The sequence below is a fragment of the Festucalex cinctus genome, chromosome 15, assembly GCF_051991245.1.
Source record: "Festucalex cinctus isolate MCC-2025b chromosome 15, RoL_Fcin_1.0, whole genome shotgun sequence".
In the NCBI taxonomy this organism is placed as follows: Eukaryota; Metazoa; Chordata; class Actinopteri; order Syngnathiformes; family Syngnathidae; genus Festucalex; species Festucalex cinctus.
The window spans coordinates 16,895,598-16,920,087 of record NC_135425.1 but is presented as its reverse complement, the minus strand read 5'-3'; the positions used below and the strand labels follow the sequence as shown (position 1 = coordinate 16,920,087).

General features: G+C 37.5%; 1 protein-coding gene across 1 annotated transcript in view; it reads right to left on the bottom strand.

Annotated features, from left to right (window-relative positions):
• Nucleotides 1-24,490, bottom strand: part of cntfr (ciliary neurotrophic factor receptor) — a 210,001-nt gene that overhangs the window by 183,083 nt on the left and 2,428 nt on the right. The window lies entirely within an intron of this gene.

The window sequence follows — 24,490 nt, the reverse complement described above, 5'->3', positions numbered from 1 at the left end:
GTCATGCATGAGCAAGACACAAGATGCTGCATCCAAAGTCCTATATTAGCGTTGGAATTAATGGTATCGGCATGTTACTCGTGAGTAGTCACCGATACCGATACCACTGTTTTAATGCAGTATCGGCACCTCTGCCGATACCAGTATCGGTATCGGAACAACACTAATTTATACATGTGAATTCATATTGCACATATTTGTCTGACCACTTTTTTTTTTTTTATGAAGGGATTAAAATAATAAAATAAATCACGAACTAACATCACAACAGCCACAAGTCGACTACTGAGCATACCAAATTCCCTGCAGCACAGGTAAGCCAAGCAATTTAGAGTGATCACCTGCAGCCAATGATGGTCAAGCAGGGCGTAACATCACAAATCATTTAAGTTTAGTGTGTCCCTTGACCTCCACCGAACCACGGACTGACTCTCCCAACCCCTGGGGTTCGATCAAATCCAGGTTAAGAATCCTGTATAAACAAGAGCCATATGCAGACAGGTTGAAACCTAAATGCAAGCACCCAGATTTAGTGAGGTCTTCTCTCTGCATTTATTTTTTTTTGCTTTCTTTCCATCTGGCTTCCATTCTCCCCACCTGCCCATCAGTCTGCAGCCAGGGACAGGTGAGCCCATTACACGCTTTTCACACTGTCTGCCGCCACACGCGCATACCCACACACACTCGCACACGGACACGCACGTGTGCACTAGCCTCACTTCATGGTAACTTAGCATGCAACATGCATCCCGCCAAATCATCTGCGTTGTAAAACGGCTGTTGCTGCGGCCCACGTTACAAACTTTGATGAAGCAGTCTGGTGCCAAATATAAAATCGGAAATAACTCCATTACAGCAGAATAGCCGAGGTTTAACTAGAAGAGCTACAAGAGGATAAGATGGGCTGAGCCCTGAAATTGGGCATTTGAGATTTAAGAGGGGGGGAAAAAAATCCAATTGAATGAAACTCCAAATGCTGTCAGTCTGTTGAAAAGTTCCTACCATGTCGACGAGGAGATTTCCTCTGTGTCGCTTTGTTCGGAGTGTGGTTAGCGTGCCTGCCTCGCAATTTGAGGTTCTGTTTTCAAATTTGAACATGCACCTTTCTGTGTAAAATGTGCATGTTTTCTCTGAGCTTGCTGAGATTTCCACTCTGGACTACACTTTTTTCATACAGCTAAATTGAGCTGAAGCAAACATGGTGAAGAAGCATTTAGCTGTTATGCTGCAAGCTACTAACAGAAGTGAAGTCAGCCTCGAGTGTAAATGCAGGTTAAAAACTTTTTTTTTCCCCCATAGGCATTTTTTTTTATCTATTTTTAATCAATTTTGCAGTACTGTATTTTTATAAACATACTTTTATGTCTTTAATTTATTTTACTTCTTTGGATTTCTTTAGATGTTGTATTTCCTTGTGTGAAGCACATTGAGCAAATACTTTCTATCTGTTGAATAGTTTTCACAATTAATTATATGATAATGGTACAATAAATACTTGAAAATTCACCCATTGACGAATAAAGAAACATTTTTAACTATATTTTTTGTGAATGCAATAATATTATTTTAACACAATACTTCTAGTCCGGTTCACAAAAAATAATGTCACGTCTTTTCATCCAGATCTGATATATCTAACTATCATATAAAGAGGTAAAACTCCATACTTTTTAAACCTTGATTAAAGACAGTTGAAATGTAATGTGCCTGCATCATTTTTCAACACGATACTGTAAGCCTTGAACGTCTATATTATGTGACTGCTTTTGTTTGCTTTCAAAAACCTCCATGTCTGCCTGCCAGCATGGCAGGAAGGACAAAAAAAAAGAGCTGCAGGTGGCATGCAGACGCTCTGGTGAAGCAGCACCATGGGGCTTTCGAACGTCGCCATTTACGAGCACAGACTTTCAATCTACATTTCTTCTCAACCTGGATGCATTTCCATGAACATTCATATTCATATTCAGCTTGTTTACTTCCTTCAGACTCTTAATTTTTACAGCTCAGCACTTCTTCAGTCCTCCAATGACACAACATAAAGAGGTCACACAAGCAAAGAGCACAAAAATAATGTGCCAAAAGTAAACAAACAAGCACATCAGCAAAAGCAAATCCCTCATGCTTTGTATTGAGGTTGACCGCATTAGTTGGCTGTCTTAAAATTTAAGAATGTGTTCTAAAAAAAAAAAAAATGCAAGCCAAAAAATAATAAGACACAAATCTAAATATATAAAAGATTTCAAGATGAAACTAAATCAAATTACTCTCAGCAACATGCCAAAATCCGCACTAATCTTTATTTTCGTAATACTCATAACATTGCAGAATTATTTTGGGATCAAGCATTGAATTCTTAATTAATTTAACTGACATACAGAAAGTCCTACACAGGTGAACTAAGGGTTGAAATGTAGGCATGGTACAAAACAAATCATTATCCTTTGTGCTCTGGCGTCCAAAATGGAGTTTTGTAATAAATAATGATAATGTTCTCATGTGCGCTTGATTCCCACCATTAATAAAACGTGGCATTAAGAGTAAGAATTTGAGCCACACTTTGCTTAGAAACCAGAATTAGAAAGCATTGTTCAATATGTAGTGGCAAAATTGGAAATAGGCCATTGTTGGCACAAAGCCAGCAATCCACATCTTTTGATCAGGGATCCACTAATGCGACATCAGACAACTTGGAGGGGTGCTAATTCAAATGAAATTCAAATGAGAGTCTGTTCCTTCACTAGTATCAATGTTTACATGGATGCACTACTAAAAATGAGCTCTAATTAAATATTTTAAAACAAAATTAATCCAGGTGTTTTGTCAGCATGCTTCAACTCAAATAGATGTCACGCAGCAACAAATCCGAGGAAAATAATTGTTTTTATGAACAAATACAGTTTACTTTCCGAATACGGGTTAAAGTTAATCAGGAAGGCATTTGAAGGAATAAACAAAGTGATGCTTCAATAAGCATAAACCATAGGAGCCACTCAAGTACAGTACACTGCATGAACGGCAATTTGAATCTAGCCAAAAGTCCACCAATTCTTCTCTTCTGTTTTCAGTTTTCCTATTAGTAACAAGAGGATTCAGTTAAGTAGAAGAAAACCATACAATGAAAAACATATACACAACTAATTTACATAGTTGTAGCAGCCCATGGGCCCAAAATATGCGATTTCACGTCACATTTTGTGGTTCAAAATTTTGATTTTGCGCCTCATTTAAATACACTGAATAGCAAAACTGAGAATCACAGACTTTGAAATTGTTCTAACAGCAGAGTCTTTTCCCAAAAAAAAAGCTTCACTGAGCTGGACACAGGTTGCAACAACACATTTATGGCACATTCGCATGGGATGTAGGCGGTCGACCATCGAGGCAAGCTTGGTGCTACTTCTCGCACAACCAGCTAGCTACCAACAAGCTTCGTGGCTACTAGTGTGGCTAAAATGTTGCAGACTAACTCCAAAGACAGTAATCATCACCTCCATGGCAGTGAATAACATTTTTACAAGTATGGTACTCACGAAAGGATAACGAAGAAAGACGGAGCGGCCATGCTAATTGCTGAGCTAACCTAAGACTGACACAGCTAGCATGTTTGAACAGCAAAATTAATCGCTTGGAGTAATCAATACAGTAGATCTTACCATTTTTTAAGAACATTTTAGTTTTGCTTCAAGACAAGAATATACAATTTGCTGTTATACACAATTTTACATTACAAGCAAATTTTACACTGTGGTGGTGATGTAAAGGTAAAGAGCTGTAAATAGCTAAAAGAGGATAGAGAATAAAAAAAAAAGTTTGTGAATGTGGTAAACAGGTTTTACAAAAACAGGAGGGTCAGATTGCAGGGTTAAGTGGATCGATATCTGCAAAGATCAAGAAGGTTCAATGTACATAAAAATGGGAATTGAGCCAAAGAGAAATTGACTAAAAGTGTCTTGAATGCATCTTAGAAGAAGAAGTTTGAGCGCTCGTGGCGATAGCGGAGACTGACACCTGGAAAAAATGGCATGAAATCGACGTGAAAATGAAGGGATGCTATGGGAAAATGCCAACGCGCAAAAGCACCTGAGGCTTGTTAGGGCTTGGGATCGGTTGGCTCAGCCCGATAAGATACCCGCCACCTTATCTGTGACCGTCAGACTGTTCACACACATGCTGTGAACACACAATCTGAGATATGAATAAACATGAAGTAAACACAGGGTATCCTTTGGCCACAGAACACGGTAAGAAGATTGGCAGACAGGTGTTCGGGACCACTGAGTCAGATATGTGTTCCGTGCTCGGTGGTCTGTTTATGGATTGGTTGCATCGGGCGCATGTGATAAGGGCGGTAAACGATCGGCATGGGTTTGATTCTGTAAAGTTTGGTTGATCAATTTAATTTGAGGTAAACATTCGAATCGCAACGGTGTGGAGGAAAACTGTTGACACATTGACATGTTCCGATTTCTGGGTGAAAGTTTTGTTCAAGTGTTTAACACTGCAGCAACCTATTTTTCACAGCTGTAATGGGTTGAATCATTTTTCTCAATAATAACACAAATAATTGTTATTGTCTTGTTATTTTAGCACCCCATAATAATTAGGCCCTAAGAGTTTGTAAAACTTTATCATTTTACTGCTTTCATGCACGAGGATTCTATTTCTCATTTTATGACAGTGAACCTTCCAGGTAAATGGCTGCTAAAGCTACCGTAAATATAGTGACTGGGCTCTGACAATGCTTGACCTGCAGGATTAATGCTTTGTGAAGCCCACTGCAGAGGTGGTCTTACTAGAGGATCAGGTCATGATGGTGAGAAAAGAGGCATAAGAGGTATCCTGCACCGGATCATTTGAAGCTGCAGTCAAGTCAGACCAGAGCCAATTTGCTGTCAGTAGAGGTTGCAAGAGGTTAGTTGGGAAGGATCTACTGAGAGGCTAAACAGGGTAGTAGGATCGTGTTTAGAAACATCCGCCCGCACTGAATACAATTTTGCATGTACGAGTACTGTACATTTATAATATAAAAGCAATCACCACCATAATCCACCTTCATTAATTTGGTCGTGAGTGTGCGGACATAGATTGGATTTTTATTCCCTGGATTCTTGACGTAAAGACGTAAATGAGAGACAATCTAGTGATTCAATGGTCATCTAAAACCATAAATGTTAATTAACAGCCTTGGCTACTTGACATTCATTTATCTGAAAGGGAACATCATAAAAAAATAAAATAAATAAATAAAATGACTATGGGTGCTGTATGCCAAGTATATGTGAGAATATATGATTGTGTATCAGGTTGGTGTGTGTTTTGCTGGCATCATACTGAGCCTCCACAATGTACCAAGGGCATGCGGTAATGAAACTGTCCCAAAGGCTTTGCTGTCCTTCGCTAATACAGGCCGTCAGCACAATAACGAGCTAGTTACGCCACAACAACATAATAAAGCTATACAGGGACAAAGTCAACAAAGTCACACCGTGACCCCGTAATTAAGAAGGCACATAGGAAGACAAAAGATAGGGACACAGAGTGGGGCACAAAATCAACTCTGGTCCAATACATAGACAATGATTCTGATGATTTTGATTGATATTGTGTTTGTGGAATATGAATTAAGCAGCAAAATCCATCCGCTTTTATCCATCACAGGGGACGGACATTTGCCAAAGTTGCTCAGGGCTCAGGTAACAACTAATCCGCCTGTTTTCTGAGTTTGGTCATGTGACGTTCGCAAGCTGAGCCGTGATTGTGTGATGTCTGTCGAATGTTTGATTTTGTGCTGGAGGGTCACATATGCTGGATTTGACTTATTTTGCAGCAGGTTCACGAGACGCGCTAGCGAGCAATGTGGCTAGAAACACGCACTAGTTTATATGACTCACATTGTAGACAAATCACATATTTTCATACTTAGACCAAAATTTGAACTTTTGTGCTGATGGGAAATGAAAATAGAGACATTATTGGAGGTTATTTTTGGAAAAATGTCAAAATTTCTCTACATAGGCACCCAACTAGATTTTTACTTTCAAACTACAAAGGTTTAAAATAAAGCCTGCTATATTAGCATTGATGTGTTCCTTCTTTTAAGTGACATCTTTCTGAGCGTTGGAAATTGTTGTGTGTCAGGTAGTGCTGTTCCGATACCGTTTTTTGCCCCCCGATACCGATACCCAGCTTTGCAGTATCGGCCGATACCGATACCATACCGATACTTAAGGTTTTTTTTTTTTTCCTCAACATGAAAAAGCTGTCCTGCTATTGGTTCAGAGCATTCAAAGGCCAATAGGATATCTTAGATCGGCATGCAGTGAACATGTCACATACCAGTGAATGTCGTGCACCAGCAAGACAAAATATGCTGCATCCAAAATCCTATATTACCTTTGGAATTAATGGTATCGGCGTGTTACTTGTGAGTAGTCACCGATACCACTGTTTTAATGCAGTATCGGTATCGGAACAACACTAGTGTCAGGTGGAGCCAAACAATTAATGTAGTGGAGATGACCGAGTCTGGTCATTGAAAAGAATCTAAACGGAGTCGAGTCATAACTCTTATTTTCCAGTTTCAGTTTCTCTTCTCCCCTCAGTCCCATTTATCAATGTATCCATCTTGCCGCTTCTACTCACTTTTCCCTCTCCCACTCGTTTTCCTCATATCTGTCTAAATGTAATCAAGGACATTTCAGGTTGGTGTAGCATCCTGACCATAAAGATGTTTTACAGCTGACCCCCTCCTCCTTCAACATGGCTTGTCCAAACAGATAGGAGAAAAGCCCTCGTGTCAGAGTCATGGTTCAGTGGTTTCTAATTATGTGCTCCCTGTAGGAGCTTGGTCAGAATATTTCATAGAGACCTCTGAGAGCGATAAGACAGAAGGGATTGCAGGACTGAACCAAAGACTGTGAGATTACTAAACAGTCACCATGGGAGTATTGGGATGAAATATCACTTTTCGTCTGTGAATTTTGTTTCTTTAGTGCGGCTTTGTCCAAGCGTTACACGATTGAAAGAGCCTTACTCTTGCTCCTTCGTCTTATATTGAAAGCTCAGTGCTTGGCCAATGCACATATTTGCTATTGCACAGCGAAAGGTTAAAAAAAGAAAAGAAAAAAAAGTTTGCCTCTGGGTAATAGTGTGATAATTAGGGGGGGCTTCTTGACCTTGCTAGTACAGCTAAATGTGCCCCACATAGAGTCACACCCTCAGGAAGATAAAGCGGCACACAGAGCCTCTTCTCGGGGCCCCGACATGACCGGTGTCATTAATGTTGGTGCGCGGCTGCCAGCTGTAATATTTCCTGCGGTTATTAGACCATCTGGCGGCCTGTCATCTTACTGTCTCTCGGTCTCTTTTGTGTTGCTACAAAGTCATTGTCAATCTATTCTATTTTCTTCTTTTTCATTTAACCCCCACCCACCTCCCACCTCAACATTGTAAAGTTCTAAAGGTTACAAAATGTGTCTCAAAAATAGGGCTGCAACTTTCCATTGTGCTTTTTTTCATGACATATTTTCCAGAAGAAGCATCCACCTAATTAATGTCAAGAGAAGAAGAACATACACTGGATTACAAGTTACCTGAAGTCAGCACATATAGCCATGTCCAGTATTACTGAATATTTGAATACTCTATATTACGCAACATTGAATCAAAAGTTGACCATTGGCTAATAGCCATTTTGAGAAACAAGTATCTAGAAAGAACATTAAATTATTTTGACATGAATAGCATTGAAGTCAAACACAACAAAAGTTAAGTGCTAGTCCTAGCTAGCAGGCTTGTGGTAACTAGCACAAGCTAGCGAGTTACCACATGCTAGTCTGCTGTCTGTCTTGTTTCTGCTTCTTCTCATTCAACAATGAAGAATATGAAATATGAATGAAATAAATGATTGACATGAAATTAAGTAGCTTGGTCATGCTAGCTAGCTAGCATGTGGTAACTTGCTAGCTCGTGCTAGCTAGCTTCTCACTAGTTAAGTGCTAGTTGTTGCTAGCTGGCTCATGGTAACTAGCTTGGTTATGCTAGCTAGCTACCTAGCATGTGATAACTCGCTATCTCGTGCTAGATGGCACCTCACTAATGAAGCGTTCTTATCTTACAGTATATTCTTAACACACTTTTTAGCATGTGGACCATTTTCCTTTAAAAAAAAGTGACAAGCTTAGGTGGTGTGAAAACATTCATAATTACTTATGATTACATGATAATAGCGAATGGATGAGACTGGCATATAGAAGACCTACTATAATAAAGCTGTTAGCGTCTTTTGGATGGAGTGTTCTGCTTAAAAAAAAAAAAAAATCAGAAAGGGGCTGATGTGATTGGCCATGATTGCTGCCAGCCCACACACCCACTGCTAATGTAAATAATTAAATGTTCCCCGTGTCTCACATGTAGGCCTTGTTTTTGTGCCTCATGGGATTAGGGGGCGAGCAAGGAGTTGAGCATTATGACAATGAGACACAGCACACTCCATTATGTCCTTGGAAATCCATTTAAAGCGAACTTTACATATTTCAGGAGGCTAGAGGAAGCTCCAATACAACAGGCATGCCACAATGTGAGCTAATTTAAACAAAAGCATACACTAACTATTGGATTTTACATTTAATGGAGTTTCTTTTCCAACTAAATTAGCAAAGGAAGGTTTAATACTGATACAAAAGTCAAGTCCACAAAAATACTCGGGTCTAGTGTCAGCAGAATCCACGCTGCAGCAAGATGGTACTACTGTGGCTTTTAAAACCAATATGTGTACATTATTGTGCGAATTGTAATTATGTGGGAGTGCCAAGCCCCATGAGAGTCCTGTATTTTTAACATAAGCATTTTTGTATTTAAAAAGAACTGCAAGTCATGTGCAGCCCTTAGGATACAGTAGGAAATGTGCGTTTTTCGATGTCATTAATATTCATAAATCTGACTGAGGTTACCTGTATTGTACATTATGCTTCATAATCACTCACATGCACCAACATCCCTAATTAAATTTACTCCAGGGAACCTTTTTTCATACTTTGATCCCAAAACTGTCTTGCAATACCGGTGCTGATTCAACACTGACTTGACTCATAATTGAAATAATTTACCAATGAGTTAGGATAATAAATCAATAGATATTGCTCAGTTCATGACATACTTAAACTATGAGGATTGGCAATAAGTAGGGAGGCAAGAAGGGCGTGGTAGTCACTCATCATCCTAATATTTAGAATGTATGCTTTGTCAATTAAAGTACCCACCATAAGTTTTACTCACAGCCAATTATAAATGAAATTAAGCCACTCATGAACTCTGACTCAGCAGTGTTCTTAGACAAGTCAGTAAAGTGTTCTTTTACTTTGGAGTTAATGCTTCTGCTGCACTGAAAATTTGGGATTATTTTAATTAACAACCCTAAAGCCAGTCAGGATGGAGTGCAAACCAAGGCCACAGCTATTAGAGATCATCCCCGAGAGAATATATTTTACTGACAGTGATTCAAGAACATGCTGCATTATTGTTTTAAATTGAACTACTAAGAATCATTTTTTTAAATTTATGTTTGAATACTTGATTCAGTATTTCTGTTAGTGTCTGACTTTACTGCTTTTGCCTTACATACGTACTAATCTGTGTATCAGTGTATATGCTTTGAACCACGGTGTCCCTGGTGATGACAAGCTTCTAACTTTAGCACTGAAAATCGCTGATGGAAAAGTCACATTACTTTTACCTTACCTGAGTAAAATCCATTGAGACAGATGACATACGTCTTTGTCGCATTAAGAATTACGTTTTCTGATTGTTGTAACATAACTGAGCTGGTTAACAGTCACTCTCAAATTTCATTTGGCTCGCATGAAAGAAGGAAATTTGAGGCTATATTATGTTTAAGTCCACAATTAAAACAAATTGCCTATAGTAATGGGGAAATATGCCGACATTTAATCGGTCCCATATGTAGTTTAGTTTAAACATTTCATCTGTTTGAGCTACCAAGTTCCAACCGCCAATGCAATGGCGTCATACCACTAAATACTGATCATGTCGTATAAACAGAACCACAGTAAGGTCTTAAATACAAAGTTACATACAAAACCCCCCAAAAACATTCAAACAAGCATGAAGGGGCTTTTGATTTCCAAAATAGAGGACCGGCCTTGAGATACTTAAATGATACTCAAAGATTACTCAAAGATGCCATACATTATAACTATTTATTGAACGTATGCCTCCTCTGTATGGATAGAAAAATAAAACAAAACATAACTCTCCTTCCATTTTGTAGACATCCTTTTTTTTTTTTTTTTTTTTTTTTTTTTTTTTTGTAGACATCCTATTAACTCTCCTAATTCACTCCCAGCCATTTTTACAGAAGCAATCCCGTTCGCTCCCGGCTGTTTTACTGGATTTTGACTTATTTTGCAAAGCCCACAGAATATTGTTTTCTATAGCTATAAAAGCATGGAACCTATCAAAGATTAAAGTCTCTTCTTTCATCAGGAAAAAAAAGTATGTTTCTATATGTTTCCGTGTTGCAGCAATTAGCATTAGAAGAGAGCTAAGTTTCATCAGTTTTCACAAATATATTTTAAATTGTAAGTAATTTAGCTTTTTCTCTAGATGGCCCTGGTTGATCTCCTTTGCTCTGCTGCCACCTGCTGGCCGTTTGTGTAATAACTACCATTTCTACAACCGTTCTTTGCAGTTGAGAGGCTGCATCAAAGCCGTCTGTATGCTCTAGCATTTAAAAAACAACAACAACGTATAAATACGTGTTTGGGGCACTTAGAACATAAAAAAAACGTATTTACACGTTATTGGGAGCAAATGAGTTAAGGGTCACAAGTGAGCCAAAGACTATCCCAGCGGATGCACCAAACTAGCTTTGTTGTAAGGGCCCTATGGTCAAAAAAAAAAAAAAAGGTGCATCTGAAAGCCACCAGAAACATCACCACACAAATGGACGTCATCTCTCCATGGCTTGAAAAGCTGAAAAGTCCCCCAACAAAACTTCGCCAAACAGGAGGCAAAGCAGGGATCTCTGACATGATTAGCTTCCTCTCATCTTTCTTTCCCAGCCTAGCACACACAAATGTGGAAGCAATTCAATATTTGCCAGGCTCGAAGGGAAGCAATATGCGGGACCATAAAATGTCCATGACCGATAATATATTAGGAATGTGTGTTGAGGGAATCGAGGAATTTGTCATGGGGAGGGAAAGCTGAATGTGTGGCAGGAAATTGACTGACTGTTGAACATGCCTTCACAATGAAATCTAATCCGCTGATCACATGCTTGCACATACTAGCACGTACACTCTAACAAAACAATTGTTACTATACTGTGGTTTTTGTCTATGCTGTATTGTTTGTCTGTCACCACTGACAGTCAATGACATTTATTTGACAAAGTATCATGAAAGGGCTGGGGGTGAGGTTGAGACCCGTTGGTTGCGCACCACTGCAGAGTCACCGAGCAATCGGAGGACAGATGGAGCTGTAAATGTTACATCTGGAGGGAGAAATGGCAGAAGGCGAGTATGACTGCCGCCTCTGGGCACTGAGCTGATGGGTCGATTGGATTTTAAATGTGGCTTCTACAAATATAATGAAGACTTGGGTGGGAGAAAAGAACGCTCAGCTTACTTTTTTTTCACCCCAAGCTAAGATAAGCTAAGTTATTTAAGGTCAAACATTCTGGTTGTATATGTACCCTGCGATTGACTGGCTACCACTCCATGGTACCTTTTGCCCAAAATCAGCAGGAATATACTTCAATCGCAACTACAAGGATGAAAACATGATAGAAAATGCAATATCTAACATTTCCTATGACTTGTTATATGTTTAAAAATGTGTAATATGGAAATAGAAGGTCAAATTGTTCACCGTTGGGCGCTGAATTCCACAGCCCACAGCCATTAATGTTGACTCCGGCTAATCCCATCCGATGTACGTAAGCGTGGCGGCCATATTGGTTGGGGCTCTTGCCTTTCGTAATTTAAATGTCATGTAATAATTAACCAAAAATCAATTCAACTTTTTTTTATACAGCACTGCACAAAAACCTCAGCTGTAAGAAAGCGCTTTACATAAATGATAAAAGAAAATTAAATAAATGGTAATACAATCATAAATGTAGAGGTTGAGCCTCGTGTTTTGTCCCCTCGGCCTTCTTCATGTTTTCCTTAAGAAACTTGGGGTGCTGATAGCAACCCACAAGGCTTCCTGTTCTGTCACTCTCTGTTGATCAATGTTATTTTGTTATGTTTTTTTTTTTTTTGGATGGGTTCAGTGGTTTCAGTGATTTTATATATATATGCGTGTGTGTCAAAATATTACGGTATTTTATATTTATTTTATGCTAGGCGAATACACAAGTAATTTAGCTGATTAATCGTGATTAATCAAAATGAAAAAATGTGATTAATCAGATTTAATCAAATCAGATCAAATTTAATCGTTTGACAGCACTAAAAATTCCACCAGCTGCCACTGAGAATATCACCACATATAACAAATAAATAAATAAATAAATAAATAAATAAATAAATAAATAAATAAAATGCTGCACAATAAATTAAATGACAATGGACATGATGTGGCAAGAGGCATTGTGGCAATATCCACGAAGTGACAAGGGATATAAAAGAATTAAAAAAACAAAAAACATATCCCTAATGAGAAGAGCAGATGGTGCATTCTGCTGGCGTTTTGGCCAAGCTTTTTATTTATTTATTATTTTTTGTGTTTTTTTCCCCCACTAAACATCAATTTATAGGTTTATACAATAGTGGCATTTCAGGAACTTTTTGCATGCACTGTCCAAATTTGGTTTTGCCAGAGTATGCAAACTTATTGATCTTACCACAGTGGAAGAGCTACTCTACACAAAGTTTCGATCATTACCCAGTGTGAAAAACATTTGATTTGCAAAAAAAAAAAAAAAAAAACTATTAAAGTATATAGAAAATGATTTTCATATGTATTTTAGTCTGCCTGTCCCTCTGTACACACACATGCATGCACACCCATACACAAATGGCACCATAATATTCTGGAACACATTTGTACCGACATGTTCACAAACAAATAACATAGCTCTCATCTCTCAACAAACACGCACACACACGCACGCACATCAGGCAAAAAGTTCTGAGACCTTGGCACCTTGTCAAGCTAAATTTGAAAAAAAAAAAAAAAAAATGGCAAGCCTTGAGATTTTTTGGGTGTTGATTGAGGCTTACTCAAGGTGACAACGTTCACTCTGAGCACATGAGCATTGGTCCTGCTTAGCATTCAACACTGCTATCTACCATGGGTCTCAGCAGACACAGATAAAAGGGGATTTTAATACCACTGCTGCACTGCCAAAAGGCGACTATTGGAGCAATCAACTGTACTTATGTGCTCATTAATACAAAATTGCCACAACGCTTCTCTTCTTTCAGTAGAAAACAACTCAATTCTTGAGCCGTGATATATAATGATGTGATGTCCTGAATACCGTATTGATTTAGTGGTGGGCCATATTCATGTTATGCTGGGATAGACTTCAAAAGGCTTTTTGATGGCTGTTTCAACTGAACGTGCTCTCCTGAGAATATGTTGGGTAAGATGGGTGGTTATGGTTGAGGCATATTATTTTAATAAAATGTTATGTGGAATATATTTACTAAAATAACATGATATTTATTTATTTATTTATTTATTTATTTTAGTATTTATTTATTCATTTATTTATTTATGTATTTGTTTGTTTGTTTATTTTATTGAACTAAAAATCCAAATGTAAAATTGGCAACATGGTACAATTGTCTGCCAAACATCAATCCACTTTCTATATCACGTGTTCTTGTTCAAGTCAAGCCGAATGTAGTTTCTTAGAACAGTATGCATGAATATAATAAAAGCAGATTGCACTGGTAGTCTTGTGCAATATACATCCCCAAAACCTTTTTATGCCAATGGTATTTTATAGTTCCATGAATTGTTTATTAGGACATACAGTGTTTACAACTATTGGTTTCTGCTTTCAGACACATATGTATTATTAATAAATGGCTAATCCCCAAGTGGACCCCAAGCATGGTGGCTAGGGGATTTGTGAGTTTTCGATTAAAAATGACATGCGGCAGGGTGACAGCACACTATAAGACATGTGAAGCGGAGGAATGTCTAACCTTTTCAAATTGGACCAGGGTCATTCCTGTCGAGGGGATCCATCTCTCATAATCGTCCTGTTTATTTTCACTCAGTCTCCAGTCAATCGATTCCTTCCTTTATTTTTCTTCTGGCTAAATCTCCACATGAGATTGCCACATTGCTCGACTTTCCTCAACACAGGAATTTTGTACTTTTATGTATGTTATAATGATATGAATGATTTCCTAAATGAACTCTAGGTGCCAATCATGTGTGAAATACCCTGCTTTCTGATTGGGTAATCTTACAAATCACACACATGGGTGACATTAGTTTTCTTTGACACATACCTTATGCCCTCTTTCCTTTACTTCTGATCCCTTCTATCTACCCCTTCTGCCAACCCCTGCAAACACTGACGACCATATAAAGGATGTTGTTAATATCATTAGACAGACTTCCTCGGAACCCCAGGGCCCTGCCCACTCCCTTTCAGCCATAATCAAGCGTGCAAAGTAACCATCAAAGGAGACATTGCTAATAAACTATCACAGTGGGCTGGAAAAAACACCCCCGTACACTCCTGTGGAGAAAATGCTGTCAGTTAAGTGTGGTAAAATAAATGTGTGCATGCTGTGTTGATGGGTAAGAGAAGGGTTGAGAGTTGTTGTTGTTAGTGTCAATTATCCCCCCCCCCCAAAAAAAAAAAAAATTATAATTAAAAAAAAAAATAATAAATCATAATAAATAAATAAATAATAAATAAATAAAAATAATAAAATAATAATAATACACTAAAGCACAGTGTGAAAGAATACCTTGCTACTTTACACAATCAGGATTTTTTTTTTTTTTGGGCCAATCACCAATCAATGAGTTTTGAAGAAAGAAAAAAAAAACACATAACCAATCATGGATTCAATCTGAAGATGGAGCAATGTATCTGTTTTGGAAACTTTTATATTTACTCTACAGTTGACCGCCTCCATTCATGGGTGATAGGCACTGCCCAGCCCACGAATAGATATAATTGGGGAAAAAAATAAATAATTTATATATATATATATATATATATATATATTTGAAGAGAAGGGTATAGCAAGGTGGGACTGCTTTAGAGTGCCTAGTCATGGGGTGGAAAAGTCTGACGACCCAGAGGGACATACTGTAACTTCAACCACGGGAGGCTTTATGCAGACACTTTTTTTTTGTGCCTCAAACTTGTAGTTTGTTATGTGTCAGCAGAAGAAAGAAAATATTTTAGAACAGAGAAGAAATTCTAGATTTTTTTAGACCTTATTTTATAGACTCAGCATTTTTTTTAATCATTTAAATTTGTGTTTAACAACGCTTCTTGGCGGTTTGTCAAATTTAAGACATTTCTTTTCACTTCACAGTGATTTGAGCTCTTAAAATATTAACAGTAGTAGTTTCTATCCACACATTTTTATTCAAATTTTCAAGAAATGCTAAAATAAAACTGAATGGAAACGTTAAAAATTCGAAGAAGGCCCAAATTTCACAAAAATGCTTTTATGCTTGGAGGGGGTGGATTTTGAAGCGTATCGAAAAAAAGGAAAATATTATTTTTGGCTATGGAAACAGGTTTTGCGAATAAACACCAACAAGACCGGACACACGTCATATTACGTCACCCGTACATTTGTAGTCACAAAGCAATGGCGGACGCTAAATTAAGGTATAATTGGGGGGGATGACGAAACATAAGTATTTTTGGAATTAATTAAAGAAGTGAATATTAATGGAATTTTAGATAGAAAATAGCAAAGAAATGCTACGGTTTATCACGTATTTGCAAAAGCTAACTCATACAAGGTCATTGCACGGCGCAGTTGCTTCCTGTTCTTCTTCTTGTAGATTACTGGTGGGGATCACATCTCTATGGTGTATACTGCCACCTACAGTGGTGGAGTCTCCTCTACATATTCGCAAAAGAACAGATGGAAACGGGTATAAGCCACATAACCGTTTTGCACATTTTTCGTAAATTTGCTTAACAAATTCGAAACAATTGGATGGAAACCTGACTAGTCGGTGCATCAGAGATGTAAGAGTTGTAGTGTCAGTGTTACACCATTTCCCTCAGTTATTTAGATGTATGTCACTCTTTCACACCAGTGATTGTTGTGATATATACAGTACTTGATTGGTCAATCCAACCTCTCTTACAAATTCACATGTCGACGGAGGATTACTATTGTTTCTCAGTCCTAACAAATTAAGAGCTCAACCAGCATCTTAATCCACTTTGAGAGAAGGATTGTGATTTTTCTGTTTTAACGTGGCCATGGCTGAGCCTCTATTGTCAAGCTTTATCCCCTTCCCTCTGTGACCTAATGGAAATATAAAAGGGTTCATTGATTACTGTTTAAAGATCACACTTAAATAGATTAAAAGCTCGCCACCCAAGAAAAAAAAAAAAATCTCTATACAGACACTTGATCAAAGGCAACAAGGTGGGCAGCTGCTGCATGACAACATTAAACTATACAGTATGTAAAAACATACTGGCTCAGCGTTATAATAGTTTTGGAATTTTTGTTTTGTTTTGTTTGTTCCGATGTGAGTTTAATTTTACTTTTTTTCATTTTTAATTTAGTAAGATTTATTTAGTTTTCAGAGTGGATTTGTTAGTTACTTCGCTAGCCTACCACCAATTATTACGGTCGCAAAGTTCTTCTCATGTGGGTATCCGAAAAAGAGCGATAACGGTGAAATGTCAATTTTGTGTAATGTGTAGTGCGACCAATGCAATATAATTAGTTAATTATTGTACTAGACCTAGGATTATATAAAAATACGTATGTAAATAGAACATATTTTTTAAAAATATTATTGAAATTAATAGCCGGTTTTAAAAATGAATACATTATTAGTTCACCACTAGATGGTGCTAAATATTACATACTATCTCTTTAAATTACAAACATTTTTTGCTATGATTATATTTATCTTTTGTAAGTTTTTAAAAATGTTTCAGTTTTTTTTAAGCATTTGCATTTTTATTTTCACCTTGTTGACAATTTATTTCTTTATTTATTTTTCATTAACTAAACGTGGCTAGGACGTGAATGGTCAACATTAGAATTATGCCCCCTTCGCCAACCGTACCAAAAAAAAAAAAAACAAAAAAAAAAAAAACAAAAAAAAAAAAACAAAAAAAAAAAAAACCTGACCTTATCTCATCTTGATGAACAAAAATGGTCATGTCCTTCAATTGATAGAAACCTTCTACATTATTAAAGTCATGGACTCCCAGAAGTGTGCGAACATTTTTTACACACTGCTGCTGTGAAGTCAAGTCTACAACGAGAGCGGTAATAACAAACAAAAACATGAAAATAAATGAGAATGGTCTTGTTTTAGCATCCCCTAGCTGGCCATGTGTGAGAGCAGACTTGAATAAAAAAAAAAAAAAAAAAAAAAAAGGAACAACCAGACAACTGTTGTCGGATAAAGAGTAAAAGTCAAACTTTGTATTCGTATTTTCAAGAGCTTTTGGGAAAAAAAATTATATTTCACACACACAGATGGAAACTGTATCTGCAACATAACATTGTTTGGCAGATAATAAGCAAGCAGAATATGTTCAGTGTGGAAAATGAGACTTCTGAATTCTTGCCTCTCTATTTCAAGCATATAATTCCCTCCTTTCCTTCAGTTGATCTTTTGTGTCGAAACAAGACAGGCGTATATGTCGATAAATGTCATTCAATCTGATGACATCTCTGCAATAAAGTTGGAGTGTGGAAGAGGGTAGGACTTTTTTTTGTCTGCAGAATGTCAGAGTGCTTTGAAAGTGATGTTGATGTTCCGAGACACGCTTTGTATTTGAACTCTTCAGAAACACTAGACTGAACCCTTATGCTTCTATTTTACAGTTGTATTATGTAAATCATTATGTTCTCATACACCAAAGAGACAAGACAAGAGGCAATAACCTCATATTCACTGTTGGCTTCTATCTTATTGCTTTTTGTCTTCCACCACAGTCCTTCTCTCCCACTCATGCTCTAATGTGTCTTTCAGTAAAATTGGGATCTGCTTCATTGTTGAATCTCTTGTGTTCTCACATCACAATCGCATGTGTTGTCCTCATCATGAACCTCTCAAGCTGACTTTGCTTCTCTTCTCTTCTGTCTTCCTCAAGGAGTCAGTGTCACATATGTTGATGTAAATGCCAACAGCCTCTCAGCCACACCACTTATGGGTTCAGTGTTTGTTATCGTCTTTCAACCGAGCACTGCGCATGGCCTTTTGCTCAGCTATGCCTGTCACTTCTTCTAGACCTCTTGACCACCACCTCTCCCTCCATCGATAAGTGACCCGACAATCTCGTCACCTACACAGCTGATGCCTACCGAGCCCAACTTGCCTCACAACTTTGGTAACTCCAAGCTAGTGCTGTAACTATCGAATATTGTTAGAACCTTTGAATCTATCGATTATTCAATCGATTAATCGACTATTCTGATTCATTTTACTTTGCATTAAAGTGTACTAAAAACGCATCCCTCCACCCGATTACTGTTTATTAAGCAGTGATTGTTGTTTATTTCGTAGTTCTTATCCTCCTGACTACCAGCAATTCAAATTTGTCCTCTGTAGTGGACCTTTTTAAACCTGAATATCTCCCACCCAGTGCATACAATTGAATTAACTCCTCTTGTGCTCTGTAGAGGACATTCAGAGATTTCCAGTGGTACCAAATGTGTAGGGGTGGGGCTTTGCTACCTTTGATTGCATCATAAAAGAAAATGGCTTCCCTCAGTGCAAGCACTTTTTAGGGAAGAGGAAAAGTAAGTGCATAACACTTTTTTTTTATTGAAAAATTTTATTGTTTGAATTATTTTAACTGTATTTGAGCCTAGCATTTAAGTTTTTAAAAATGTCCTCTGCAGTGGACACATCATAGCTTGAAAATAAAAACTGTTTTTATTTTTTAAAAAAATTATTTTGCAGTATTCCAATTACTTCACAAAGATTGGGGAATAACAAAAACATAATTGGACAATATTATTTTTTTTTCCTGGAGGATATTCATATAGTGATTAGAAAAAAAAAAATCATTCTACTTTCATAAAGGACTTTCATATCAGTGAACAATTATTGTTGATATGTTGAAATCAGAGGATTTGGACAATTTTAAATACAAAAAAAAATGGCTCCAAAGGATTACTTGATGATTAAAACAGATGTCAATTAATTTGATAATTGATTATGTGTCAATTAATCGATTAATTTGAACACCTCTACTCAAGTTCTCTTCTCTACTTTGCCATAACATGATCAAAAACGGAATATATATATATATATATATATATATATATATATATATATATATATATATAGACTTACAAAATGCTACTGCTCACTTCATATCTCTCTTATACTAGATAATATAATATTAGATGCTCTTGAGTATTGGCCACATAAGACTGCCTGATGATGATGTTACAGATCAAAATAAAAAGGTAAACCAGGACATTGCAAATGTCAAATACCATTATTTTCCTAAATGAATTGTATTTCTCAGCAACAGGCCCACATCTCAAGCATGCGGCCATCATTAAGATGCACTATTTAATAGTGATCCAAATTAGGACTGTTTGGCCTTGCTTTGCAGTCTTCATTTTATTTATTTTTTGTAAAGGTTGAATATGGAGCTCTCGTGGATCTAATTAGAGTTTGCAGGTATAGCAAACAGTTCAGTGTGTAGCCTGCCTTTCACGTCTCCCACGAGTGAGGATAAGCGGTAAAGAGAGTGGATGGATGGAGGTATAACAAATGAGTATGTATGTAACACATCCTAATCCAATCTGCATGGTAAATATAATTGAATGAATACATCAAGCAGACCATTTCTAACTGGACAAAAATGTCAGCACCAATCAAAAGTGAACAACATTTGAACTGGATCAAATTAAAAAAAAGAAAAAAAAGAAAAAAAAAAAAAGAAAAGAAAGAAAGACCACAACTGTGAGCATTAGATTGAGCATAATAGTTACAAGGATGCAATTAATAACTACAAATGACAATTGACTTAAAGCCACAACAGCTAATTTAGCCATTCTAAAAAAAAATATATATATATATATATATATATATATATATATATATATATATATATATATATATATGTACAGTAACACCATTTACACAAATAAACTCCATCTTGATAAAATCACGTTGTTTACATCGAGCTCCGTGTGTCATCAGCCGTTCGTATTAATTCAGTGCCGCATGTAAACGGCGTATCGGAATAGATCACCTCACATGTAAAAAAATGGCACAACCCCAGTCAATTTCCTTGGTCCACTGTGACATGTTCGGCAATTTCATTGGTCTGATGTTGCAATATGATCAGTAACTATATTGGCGACAGGAAGCTCATTTATTACATTTAAAGCCTCAGGGTTCAAAACGTGTGGGGGGGGGACGTAGCGCCGCTATTTGGCGGTGTTTTGAACATAAAAGCCATCTGTCGCTGCTCGATGCTGTACGTTAAACAATTATCACTTCTTTTATGCAGTCAGAGATGTAACCTTGTTCAAAGAAGCAAGGATAACTAAGTGCAAGCTGAAAGTATTGAAATTGTCTCGTGAAAGTAATAAGTCACAAGTAGCTCTCAGAGCTATTATATTTTCAGGCGTTGAAGGAAAAAGCTCTTTACAATGACTTCAACAGAGAATCTCAATTAATTTAGTGCATTCAAAGCGCCTTGCTTTGGTTATGCCTGATACGACTCGTCCCCAAACAACAAACGTCATATGTATATTTGTTTAAAAATTGTCATCAATTCAGTGGACTAATCAGTGATGCAAAGAGAAACAATCAGTGATGCAATCTCGCTAATGAAAGTACTCGTAAGAAGGTTAGTCCGACATAATCAATGAATTTAGGGATAGATGGATGGCTAATGCCTTGCTTCTTCATCATTTATGACTGCGCTGCGTGTACTATTTGCTTCCCAACATATTCTAATGTAGCCTGACGATACATTTACTCTGCTCTGGATCTTTCAGAGTTGCACTTTGATACTGTGCGCATGCATCACATTTTAGTAACTACAACTACGTGTAGATAAGGGGTCACTGAGATGATGTGTGAGATCATAAGCAAAGGGGGGAAAAAAAAAGTTTCTTGTATTCCCATTCCATCATCATATTTTCTTTGATCAGAACCTTGGACAAGTCCATTTAAAATTTTTCTCGCCTGTGCTGGAAAAATGCCACAGGCGCTGATGTCTTAAGATGAGAATACAGCCGAGTCAAGCAGATAAATGAACAAAAGTGACCCCTGAGCATTAGCATTAGTTGACAGGCAAAAAGGAAGTGACAGACACTCACGATATCCTCACGATATACAGTATCGGCAGAAAATACTAACTTCAGGAAAATATCAAAGTCCTCCGAGCTCAGTTTTGAGAAATGATTGATGAATTGATATCTGTAATACAGGTAGTTTAACCACTCCCTATTCAAACGTTGATAGCAGTGATAATTAAAAAGAATGGGAGCCACTTCTACTAGCGCAGAGTGAACGTCATGGAGGAAACCGCAGCACAATGCGCATCTCAGAAATGCAAGCGAGGCAGCTCAATTGGGGCCGAATCTGAACACAATCATGTCATGTTTCGAAACCCATCAAATCAGGCAGAAAAGCACCCAGCTGCTGCCAGCAGGTGGCAGTGCTGAGCTCCATTGAGCAATGTGTCAAAAAAGTGTCGAAGAAGAGGAGATTGGTCAAGTTAACAAATGTTTGGCTGCAATTAATTGGTTTTACACTAGCAAGTAATGGGTCAAAAACAAGCGTAAAATTGTCGGCCCGTTTTTGACCACCTACTTGGGACAATTTGACCCAATTTGGGGGTTGAATATATCTTTTTGATATTAATGAGAAAAGGGCCCTTTCAACAAGAATGGCTTAAAAAAAAAAGGATATCCTGGCCATTTCCAACCCAAATTATCTTGCAAACCTGATAAAAAGACATCAGAAATGGGGTTTTCCATCATTCTTCTTCTGCCCAATTACATTTGTTATTATTTTGCGAATACTGAAATGAACATGCAACTTGCCACATGACCTTGGCTGACTGTCAACAAAGGATTATTGTTAGCTTTTTAATTTGATTAATTCCAGAGATTGTATTTTTTTTTTTTAATATCTTCGTTTCACCAAACACCATAATTTATCGTCCGTTCGTCATTTTTTGTGACTACAATACATCCATTTAACATAATGTCAAAAGGTGTCATCGTTTAGTTATTAAAAAAATAAAATAATAATAATGTTTAAACATAAATAAATAAATAAATTAATTATTTTATTTTTTCCCCCCAAATTTCTCATGTTTCCATTCGAGTTTCGTTTTTCTATTTTTTTTAATTTATTTATTAATTTTTTTTTTTTGAAAATAGATTGATGGAAACCCACCGAAAGATTATAAAATGCAAAAATTGTGGGGATTTTAAATACATTATCCTCAATGTAAAAAATGTGAATTACAAGCCTCTGAATTGCGTATGTGTTGTGCTAGTTCTGCTTTTTGTTTGAGATTGCACAAACTAAGTTGAGGCTGACTGCTCACTGCCGTTTCAGTCTTTTTTTTTTTATAATGCACATTGAGCAATTTAAATGAAGATATTACCGGATTCAACAAAAAAATAATCTGCATAAAGCACAGACTGAAGTACTAAAAAGGAAAATATTTTGATGTAGGCCTCATCATTCTATTATTTGTTTTCAATTCTTGACCACCATGTCCCTGTGTTGTCGAAATGCTAGTCTGATCCACTCAGACATCTCTCCTGCCACCAAGTGAGGCACCACAGTACACCATTGTACTTTTCATTGTCTGAGGACGATTTACTTTAAGGGGTGGCATGACTGAGTGGTAGAGTGGTTGTCTGCCATCCGTTAGGTTGTGGGTTCGATCCTCGCCCCTGGTAACTATGTCAAAGTGTCCTTAAGCAAGACACTGAACCCTGATTTGCTCTCAGTGGACCTGGCAGCACCTTGCATGGCAGAATTGGTGGGTAAAAGTGAGGCTTCAATTGTAAAGCGCTTTGGGCACCATATGGTGTAGTTAAAGTGCTATGTAAAAAGCAGTCCATTTACCATTTTACCGGCCACGCCTGTTATGATGTCAGTTATCACCGAACATCTAAATTTTTAGTTAAGTACCGTATTTTCCGCACTATAAGGCGCACCTTCAATGAATGACATATTTTAAAAGTTTTTCCATATATAAGGCGCTACAGTAGAGGCTGGGGTTACGTTATGCATCCATTAGATGGTGCTGCGCTAAAGGGAATGTCAACAAAACAGTCAGATAGGTCAGTCAAACTTTATTAATAGATTACAAACCAGCTTTCTGACAACTCCATTCACTCCCAAAATGAATAAACAGCTGTTTTATTATTTTCTCTGAGGTAAAGTATTCGTATTAGCTAGCGATCCAAGATGGCGGGATCTTCTGCGCATGCGTGTCACGGATCGTGCAGGGTCACCGATAGTGTCTTGACAGCGAGACCTGTTGCGGCTCAATATTGATCCATATATAAGGCGCACTGGATTATAAGGCGCATGGTCAGTTTTTAAAAAAATTGAAGGCTTTTAGGTGCGCCTTATAGTGCGGAAAATACGGTAAACATGACTTAACTGCATGTATTTAAAAGGATGTACAACTTCCCCCAACCAATGCAGCTTCTTAATCGTCCGTTTTAATATGTGTCTAGGTAAACACTGGCATGCAGGTATATGGACACACGTTGTGCACACGCACACACAGCTCTTGTTCTTATCCACAACTGTATCCCCCAACTCTCTCTCTGTTTCTCTTTTTCCAACTCTCTCTCTCACACACACACGCACACGCACACAAAGCCCTCTTCCCGTCTGGTGTTGCTTCCAGCCTAAAACCAAACCATGTGTGGGAGCTATCCTGTGCCGGCCTAAACTGTCCAATCAAAAATGACCAGATTATCTCGGGAGATTCTTTGCAGTCTAGGTGGTGAGTGTCCAAGAAGAGGTAAGAATGTGGTGCACTTGAGTTGGAGACACATTGCAAACTTTATACTTCTTACTTTCTTTAACTCAGAGTAGAATGCACTTGCTTGATGCAACAAGTATGTGCAGAAAACTCTGGAATTGACTGTTTTTTTCTTTGTTTGCTTTATTTTAGCCTTATTTCAGTCGCCTATATGTTTTCCAGCTGCAACGGTCCTTTCAGTGTTTGCTTTTTACATATCAAGCTTTGTTCCTATTTGAACCCCTTTTCACTCTCACTTGGCCGAGCTGCCTTCAGCTCACTCTGCCA